We start from the raw sequence: 10,597 nt of genomic DNA, 5'->3' as shown, positions 1-10,597 counted from the left end.
AAAAAGATTTTCCTGAAAAAAACTATGGCAACGTATGACGATGATGAAGTCTTCACTTGTGGTTCCTTTTTACAAAAAAATTTGTCAGTAGCAGGAAGTGACAGTTTGACATCAGAGCTGACTGCAGTCTGCTAATCATCCTCACATTGACCAACAGTCTTCTTTAGCCATCTGGCTGTAAGCAAGCTGCTGCTGATTTTAAGACTGGGTTACACTTCTGATTTCTTTTTGGAAACATTTTCATGAATGCAGCATTTTGATGAGGTGAATACAAAAACTGTTATACAATCAACTTTCTGATTAGAAGCTAAAAAAAACAACAACAGCCATGTTGTTGGCAGAAGCTGGATGTGTGTTTATGGCTTTCATCTCGCTCATCTCAGGTATGAAAGATTATTTATGCTCTCTTGTATGATGACATTAAAACTACTATAAGGAATTGTCATATTGTGTTGATTTTGGAAGCCCCTGTGGACAAAGGCAGGGAGTGTTTCCACCGTAATAACCACAAAATATAACATCAAAAATAAAAATATCTAAGATGGTCTTGTTTGCTGATAGAGCTCATCATCAGTATTAAACTGAGACAATTTAATAATCACTTAAAAATGTCTTGTAGTAACTAACTAAATGATAACTTAAGTCTGTACACAAAACATAAAATATCACAGCTTTACTGAGTATAAGAGTGACATATCAACTGTCAAGATTGATTATTTCATCTGATGGAATGTAATTTATAATAAACCATCATTATTTAATGCTTTGTATAGAAAAGCATGGTTTATAATGTTATAAATCTGTCTTGATGTCTGCTTCTGTTAAAGGGATTCAGGGACAAAAAAAAAGCTTCTGTGCCTTCAAAGGTTCATCAGTGGATCTGCCCTGCTCGGCTGAACAAACCACTTCAAACAACAAATGGTACATTGCACACAGGGATGGACGTTATATTCAGACTGAAGTCTCTGCAGAGGAAAATCGTGTAACGTTCAACATGTCAGAAGAGAATCACCCAACTCTAACAATCAAGGATCTGAGGGAGACTGATGCAAAGTTTTACTGCTGCAGAGAGAATGCAGACTACCCTGGATCCTGCTGGGGCACCAGTATTCAGCTACATGTTGCAGGTACTGTGGCTGTCAGTAATTACTACAATCACATCAGTATATTAACTTTTTTTGGTGAAAGTTTTACTACTTCATGTTGACAAAAAAGAATGTGTATACATAGAGATATAGTTTTAGAATAATTATACTTAAACTGATTTACAGTATATTGTCCATGAACATCAGAGTGGCTGGTGTGCAAGTCATATACAGACAGACATGTTGCATATGCATCAAAGGGAATCTCTGCCACTGTTAGACTATCAAGTCTTGATTTGTTAAGATCAACAGATCAATGGTTTTATGCCCTGACAACTTTCACTTACATTTCACTCAAAAATATGAAAAAAAGATCTCTGCAGACCTGAATGCATGACAGGTGCGTCAGAGGCAGATTCAACTTGAAGAAAACCAGAAAGACTCCCGCACACTGTCTCGCTTTCTGGTGATTTATTAATTATCCGACGTTGCGGTCTGGACGACCTTCATCAGGTATATTCACAGTATGAATTTACAGACCTGAGACTGTCTGGTTTTCTTCAACTTACATTTCACTGACACTGTCAGTAGGTAGGGTTGGAAAAAAAAAATACCAAGAGAAGTGTCAATTCTGCCTTTGATTTCAATTACTTAAAATATAGAGCTGATTTCACACAAGTTTCAATTTAGTATTGAAATTGTGACACCCCTAATATCCATGTATAGCTAAGGTTGTAACTGCTGATTATTTTCATTGTTGATTACTTCATTATTTTCTTGATTAATAAATTAGTTGTTTTGTCTATAAAATTCCAGAAAATGAAGAATACCAGCCAGCGTTTCCTAGAGCTCAAGATGATGTCCTCAAATGTGTTTTGCCCACAAACCTGATATTCAGTTTACTGTCATAAAAGAAATAAAGAAACTAGTAAATATTCACATTTGAAGGGTTAATTCACCCAAAAATAAAAATTCAGTCATTATCTACTCACCTTCATGCCGACTGAAGGTCGGGTGAATTTGGTTAGTTTCACAGTATGGAGGTATTTTATCTTTTTATTCTGTTGTTTTTTTACATTTGCAAACTGGTCACCATTCACTTACATTGTTTGGGAGATTCTGCAACATGGTTTCCAGCAGCTCATTATGTATCACTTTAAGAAGCTAGAATCAAAGATTTTATTTTCTCTTTTTTTAAGTTATTAATTAATCCATTACAAAAGCAGCTGGCAATTAATACTTGCTTAATTATTGCAGCCATATACACATAGTACAAACAAATCTAAATTGGAATGGTGCACAGATACAGGTGCACAATTTACACACAAGACTTAAATGCATATACTTATATACATTGCGGGTACACATAGATATAGGTTATTAGGACATTTGCAATAGTAGGATTAAAATGTATTTTAGCTTGTTTAAGGGGGACTCGTTTCATAAATCATAAATCATTTCATCTATGTGGGTAAAAAAAAAATCTTCCAGAAAACATCAGGATGTGGAATTTGTCCAACTAATATTTTATAGAGTGCAGTACAAAAGACCAGTATTAAACTTAAAAATTAAAACATCCTCCAGCTGATTTCTCCCCCTGGAGGGTTGTAAATTTAATCCTTGGTCTTCTGTTGTTTGAGATGAAACTAGTGACTTAGTGATGTAAGTATAAATGTTGTTTCTAGCAGAGATGCACGATATTGGATTTTTATTGGATTTTATTTTGAATTGCAGATTGAATTTAATACTGAAATATGCACATATTTTTTCCACCTAACTGCAGAGAATATCAAGTCCTTCCTGTCGTGGCCTACTGGAAAATGCAGACAAAATCTGCTCATTCACATAAGAAAGCTATAGCTGACAGTTTTTTTTCCCCCTCTTTGTTCTTTGTCATAAGGATCAGGATGACAGCTCTTAAGATGGGCAATTAAACTTGTTGTGTTGAAGGAATGTGATTTGGCTCCTCCTCACATGACTGACACTGAGCACTCATTGCAAAGACCAACTTTGCTATGTTTCAGACAGTTCTAAAAAAAACTCGACAACACAGACACACATCATCATATTGGTAAAAATACTGTAATGATGAGGTGTGGATAACATTGTGCATCTCTATTTTCTAGAGTTGGGAAAATGTCAATTCATAGTTATTTAAATTGTTTTACAATTGGGATATTAAACTGGATCAAATCATCAATAGAACTTCTTGGACGTTTGAGAGCAGATTTTTGCCAGTTTATTTTCTATCCTGAGTTACTACTGAAATCTGAAAATAGGATTTGAGAAACTGACTGACATCACTGTATAAAATCTTATTATATTCACCATCATCTCAGACGTGCAGGTGAAGGTGATTCCCACCACAGAGGGACAGACAGTAACACTCATGTGTAACACCAGCTGTCCTCTGACTGAAAAGCCTGCAGCCTACATCTGGTACAAGAACAGAGAGTTTGTCTATCAGGACTGGTCTCCCTGGTACCAACAGCTGGTCAGCAGTGATGAAGCAGTCACATACTCCTGTGCTGTCAAAGGCTACGAGCATCTCAGAGCCCCTGAAGTCTCAGTGGGTGAGTGACAACGCTTAGCTTATTTTACAAAACCTCTTTCTACTTTCAAGAGGAAATTTATTAATCAGGCACTAGAAACTTAAATTATAATAATATATAAATAACTTAAATTATTATAAAATACTGTTACTGTTCACAGCAGTCAAAATAATTTCTCTCATTTCTTTTTGTCCAGATTCTGTCACATCAACCTGCTTCAATGTGACCTACGCTAAAGGGAGAATGTGTTCTTATAAGCAGACATCAGTGGATGAGCCCTGCTCCATCACATATCCAACAGGTTAAGTTTCCTCAAAATTCCACAGACAAACCAACAGACAAACACTCTTCTCACCATCACACCTCTAATGTATTTAAAGTCAATTTTTCACAGAAGAGATGAGGAGGTCTGATAAATTATTGTAACCATTCACAGAGTCATATTTTTCTTTTCTTGTACTATGTGCTAACCAGAGTTTGAGAGATTATGTTCAACAATTCATGCAATTCATTCATCAAATTATAAACTTTAATGTGTGTTAACTGATAAAAATATATTAATTATCTCCAAACAGAAATACGTGTTGAAAAGACTTCAGTGAAACGTGTCATCTGCCGCACCAGCTGTCCTCTGGCTGACCCCCAAACTGCTTATAGTTGGTACACAGATGGAAAGTTCGACAAATTCAGTGCGAGTCAAAAGTTTTACGGTTCCATTTCTACTGAAGGCTACTCCTGTGCTGTAAAAGGCCACGAGGATCTGCTCTCTGCTGAAGTCTGTGAGTATAAACTTATTAACGTACTGCCTGGACTGTTTTAAGTTACGGGACATTGGTGTGATAAATCTAAATACATGAAATGCAACAGAAATATGATGATCTGAATAATGATGCAGCATCACAAGTGTGGATAAATAACATAAACAATGTAGAGTTTAATGCAGGAACCCTGAAGTAAGTTCTGTGTGTCATCAATTCCTGAAATTATTTGATTCAATCTTTTCTAGAGAACAGAAAAAGAAAAAAGTTAAGTCCCTGTAATAAATATAACTTAAAGAATCGGTGTATAGGAGTTGGTGGCATCTAGATTTGAGGCTGTAAACTTCAGCAAACTAATTAGAACTCGCCAAGCGTGTAGGACAAGTGTCTCCAACCTTTTTTGCCCCTCTCCAGTGGCTCCCTGTGGCTTTGATAAACATTTAACGGAAATTAATGTTTGATTTTTTTAACGTTTTAATTTTCATTTATCATTGCTCTAAGCCTAAAGTGATTTTCTATTCTCCCATTTAAAAATGTATAGCCTATAAAGTGAAAGAAAGAAATGTTGTCATATCCTGTGTCTAAGGTTCAGTGCCTTTTTGGGCCCTCAGCTACATATGATTGCCAAATTAAAAAGAAAAAAACAGTCTCAGAAGAAAATAGTTGCAGCTCCAGGAAGATTTCTCTTTTTTTTGGTTTTTTTTTTGCTAAAAATGGCTCCCGTGGAGGTAAAGGTTGCAGACCCCTAATGAGTAGACCATGAAAAATGCTGTAGACTGTATCTAGAGTCGGTGTTTGGTTTGTCTGCTCCTTACAGCTGTGGAAACATGGCAGTTGAACATAGTGGCCTCTGTGGAAGATGACCCACGTCCTCTGCAAAAATACAATGATTATTTTTTTCAGGTCATTATATGCTAATGAAAACACACACACACACACACACACACACACACACACACACACACACACACACACACACACACACACACACACACACACACACAGTTTACAAACTGGACCTTTAATATATTTAATATTAACAACTATTTATATAGCCTAGCACTGTGTATAACAAAGGCACAAAGTGCTGTAAATTCATAAACTACAGCAAAGCAATGTAAGAGAAAAAAAAAGAAAAGAAAAAAGAAAAGAGACAAAGTGTCAGTTAACAAAGCAAGTAATTACAATTACAAGTTTGAATACAGAAACATTCAAATGAAAGAAAACAGGCAAATATTGAATAAATAAAATAGAAACAAAATAAAACAAAGATAAAAGCACCCGAATCAATAATTAAAATGAATTTTATGCAAATGTGTTTTGAGAAGTGGTTTAAAATTCCCCAAAAATCACTGCTGTTGGTCTTTTACGTATATTTCAGGTAATAAGGATGAAAACTGCTGGAGTGTGAATTATATCAGCAGGAGGATCTGTGCTCTGCTTGGTTCTTCAGTGAACATTTCAAGTCAATATTCTCATCCCACCAACCAGCAGCCAAACTCTAAATTATGGTATAAAATGAAGAGAAGTGGTGAGGAAGAAGCTGAAGAGCTGATTGAAGCTGCAGGTCGACTGGAGTATCATGACAACATGAATGGCCACCACATCCTGGGAATAAAAAACCTACAAAGGACTGACTCAGCAGAATATATATTTAGACTTCAACGACAACATGGAACAGTCTGACCTTCCTGGAGTGACTTTGATTGTCACAGGTAATTTTGTAGAATAAATACAACACAGATAGTACCTGTGTCACTGCAGTGATTTGGCTACTGTCAGCTATTTAACTAGTGATATATTACGTCCCACCTCTCCTGAGTGTCAGCTGGGAGATGTGTGTGAGAGGCAGGTTCACAATGTCCAAAACCCCCCCCCCAAAAAACCCAAACAAAGGCAACAAATAGCCGCAAATAAACAATCAGGCAAGCAACAGATAGCAAGACAGACTGTCAGAGCAATAACAAGAGCAACAAAAAGAACAAGGAGTAGCTGACAGATAGAAATTTTAAAATTGTTGTTGGGTTAAGAAACAGTTGCATGCACCAGTTTTGGTGTTTTTGCAGGTTGTTCCAGTCCTTGGCTGTAGCAGCCTGGAATGACGACTGTCCAAGTACAGTCTATGTTTTGGGGACTTTGGACAGAATACCAATGGCAGAACAAGCGTTATAGGCAGCAGATGTGGTTTGCAGCAAGCAACACAAGTAAAGAGGAGACAGACTAAGTGCAGGAAGCCCAGAGCTGTTCTTTTAAGTAAAACATACTCTCACTGTAGCAAAGGTGGAACAAAAGTAGCAAGACACTGTTCAGTCACTTCAAAAAGTCTTATTCTGTCAATCACTGGACGTACAAAACTGTGACTTAAGCACCGGGATCAGGATCTGCAACCCACCTCCCACCAACAGTCAGCATTAGATTTGTTTAACCTCATCTTGGTCTGAGTAATGTAGCTATAGCTGCCTCAATTTGAGGCAATGTGGTAGAATAGAAATCATTCATTATGTGTCAGTTTAAAGTGAATTTGTTTTTTTTTATGTTTGTTTATGTACATTTACCAACATACTAAATCATCTTTCAGGTCTGACAGTGAAGTTTACTCCTGCAGAGGTGACAGAGGGTCAGAGAGTCACACTGATCTGCAGCACCAGCTGTCCTCTGCCTGACAACACAACCTACATCTGGTCCTTGAACAGTCGAACTCTGACCCTGCCAGTGAAGCAACACAAACACCTGGTTCTAGACCCAGTCAGCAGTCAGCATGCAGGAAGGTACTCCTGTGCTGTCAGAACCGGCAAGAAAGACATTATCTCTAGTGAAAAAACTCTGACTGTCCAAAATATTGAAGGGAAAAACGCAGCAGCAGCAGCAGCAGCAGGAGTCATAGCTGTCCTCCTGGTTACCATAGCTCTTGTTGTCTTCTTATGGATCAGGTAAGAAACACTGTAATATGTTGCGGATCAGTGACATTCAATTTTTAAAACTGCTTGTTCATGTGTATTCATTCATTTCACTAACTAGAAGAAAGAGGACATCAGGTCAATCTCCTCAACCTGAAGCAACGGACAATCCAGAACAGGTAAGGATCAGACATTTCAGCAAAGTTCCTGCACAACATGTTGAACTAAGTCTTAATAACCAGCCTGTAGTGTTTAAAATTCTTGATTGCAAAAGAGCACAAAAGCCCAGTGTGAGCACAGCACACTAAGTACAATTGCTTCCTCTCACAGAACAGATATTTCGAAATTCTGCCGCATTAGAAAACATCACCCTTATCTATACCGCTTCCTCTTCAGGGCTGGGGTGATGTGTCGACATGTTCAACCTAACCGATTATGAAGTTATGTGAATTTGCATATGCGTTGTCGCCTCACAATGAACTTCTGCGCCTGGTCAGTCAGCATGGATTCACCCAGAGAGCAAACCTCACCCGCTGGGACCCAGTATTTCAAAATCTTTAAACTGGACCAGAATTATCCAGATTTTACAGTCCCTTTGTTTGCAATTTTTTCAAACAGTATCATTCTGATTCAGATACCATGACATCAGAATTACAGAATCTGGATTTTTGGTCTTTTACTAGGCCTCCATCAGTTGATCAAAGTAACATTTAATTAACAAAAACATGTCAGACATCTTGGAAATTAAGTGCAAATCAGTCAGCACGACATCCATATTCAGTTATTTGCATTAGTGCACAACACCTAGGCCAGAATTACAGAAGTTTCTGGAGCTGGTTATAACCATCACTGTATTTAGTATGAGCACCTTGGGTTTATGAAAAGTGTTATATAAATATATTATTATTATCTGAGGAAGAAATGTGAAATTCAGTTTGAAGGGTTTTTTTTTTTTTTTTTTTTTTTTTTTGGTGTTTTAATAACTAGTTCTAATTGGTTCACTGATTAAATGTTAAATTTAGAATGGATGTTGTTTCATCCAGTCTATGAATAACAGAATAATTAAATGTTTAACATCTGTTACACTATTTGTCCCTACAGTCACTTTAATCCATATTGAATCCACCTTTCCAGAGGGATCAGGATTATTATGATTTCTTTTTAGCATTAAAACTAACCTAATTTGCAGCTACCAAAAAATAACATTTGATCTGGATTATGGGTAGTATTATATTAACAAATCCATATCCCATGTTTGTAAGATCATAATCACATATCCTGGTTAAAAAAAAAAACAGAGTTTTGAGATTTAATCCTATCCTGATGATTCTGATCTAGATTAAAAGTTTTGAAATACTGGCACCTGGCACAGCTTGCCTCTCTATAAACTCTGCATATTGGCTCATCAAAGCCAACAAATAGAAAAAAAGTTAGATAGTTTAAAAAGTAAACGTTAGGTGAAGCTTCAATCAGTCCAGTTTTTAGTATAGACCTTTAGTGTCCCACAATGTAAACTAATGTTATTTGTCTTGTCTCCTCATCAGCTCAACCCTGGTCCTTTGTATGAAACCATCTCAGCTCAACCAGCAGAGCAGGATGATATTCATTATAGCAGAGTTCACTTCTCTAAGACCCAGACGGATCCTCTTTACTCCACCGTCCAGCCTCCTCAGCCTAAAGAACAGGAGCAGGTTGCTTATGCTGTTGTCAACTTTAGATCCAACACGACCCCTGAGTGAACGTCTCTACCATCATAACTGAATCAGGATCTACTTCGAGCTCGTACTCATTTAATCAACTCCATCAACATGCAGTGGTGCATGGCCAATGCTTCTGCCCGATAAGACTTTTCACGTTTCAAGGCGTCTCCGCCACCATGTCACTTCACTTCTTTCTAATTTTAACATTGACTGACCCAAAACCACTGAGCCTCACAAGCAAATGTTGACACTTCTGTCAGAAGAGCAGAGGAAGTGTTTATAAAGAAGCAGTAATGACTCATATCAGCTTTGTGTTAATAAGCCGTACAACTGTGACAAATGCATAAAGTGTTGCATCAATGATACTATTATTGTCTTTCCTACGAAATGATGCACTGAAGAGGTCACAACACCAGCAACACTTGAATTGAGAACAACTTTATTTTGAGTGTTTCAGTTTGTGGCCTTCATCAGGGTCATCATACATTACAAAGAACAGTTAAATGAGAAAGTATGAAAAAAAAAAACTGTATAAAAACAGTGAGCTAATCATAAAAACACGTATCAGCCAGTGGTTTCATGCCGATCAAAGTACTGAACTGGAATATTTGAGATGTTTCTTATATAAGTGATATCAGGTGATATAAGCTGGTCTAACGATAAAGTTGATCTTTGTACTACAAAAATTACTTGAGTTTTGACCTCTTCAGACTTTGTTTTCCTCTCTATACACCATGGAAGTAGATCAATTTGTGCGTTTCAGAGTTTTACGCTTTGCACTGCATCATCCATGGAGAGCACCTGCTGTCTATAAAGCTGTACTCGGATCACGTTACAGTTTGGCCGGGCAATATATTGAAATTATAATGATATCATGATACAAGAGTATACATGATTAATTATTTATTTATGAAAAATCACACTGTGTTAATATTTTGTGTAAGCACCAATAGTCATCCTGACAATATTGTCACAATATTTATATCGAGGTATTTAGTCACAAATATTGTGATATTAGTTTTTTCCATATCTCCTAGCTCTATTCTAAACTGTACTAAGGTAAAAGTATGTAAGTATAACAGAAAAAAAAACCTTAAAAGTACTCATTCTGCAGTAAAATGGTCCCTGTCAATGTCCTACTATTATATATGTAGTTTTGGATGAATATCACTGCTGTATTAATGTTTATGTTGCATTTTACTGCTGTACATTTTTAAGGTTGAACTCATTTTAACTACTTGACTTACTGTTAGTTGAATCTATATAATCTACATTACGGTATGATATTTAAAAGAAATATGTATATCATGATATATATTATACATCATGGTATAGCCAAAAAAACTGAGGTATTGTTTATAAGCCATATCGCTCGACCCTATGTTACAGAATGACACGATTTCTCATTTTTTATGAACTTTTAAATACAGTGTTCTTGGAAGAGAGGCACAAGGAAAGTGAAAAGGCAGCAGATTATAATTATGCACAGTATCAATGATGTGTAGCACCAGCTGACCTCTGACTGAAAAGTCTGCTGCCTACATGGCAGAAGGTGAAAAGGCAGCAGATGATAATCCTGCCACTGCTGAATTAGACTGTTTTAAA

The 10,597-nt window shown here is 36.7% G+C and overlaps 1 pseudogene across 1 annotated transcript; it reads left to right on the top strand.

The window, feature by feature from the left end:
- The first annotated feature begins 286 nt into the window (after positions 1-286).
- On the top strand, positions 287-9,518 carry LOC146329579 (uncharacterized; annotated as a pseudogene). The gene is made up of 9 exons (XR_014769086.1): positions 287-383; positions 828-1,127; positions 3,425-3,658; positions 3,834-3,938; positions 4,213-4,416; positions 5,777-6,110; positions 6,974-7,325; positions 7,414-7,471; positions 8,837-9,518. The product of XR_014769086.1 is annotated as an uncharacterized LOC146329579 (transcript).
- The last annotated feature ends 1,079 nt before the right edge of the window (positions 9,519-10,597 follow it).

The sequence above is a fragment of the Lutjanus erythropterus genome, chromosome 3 (genome assembly GCF_056507025.1).
Source record: "Lutjanus erythropterus isolate fLutEry1 chromosome 3, fLutEry1.hap2, whole genome shotgun sequence".
NCBI lineage: Eukaryota > Metazoa > Chordata > Actinopteri > Lutjaniformes > Lutjanidae > Lutjanus > Lutjanus erythropterus.
This window is presented reverse-complemented; position numbering and strand designations above follow the sequence as displayed.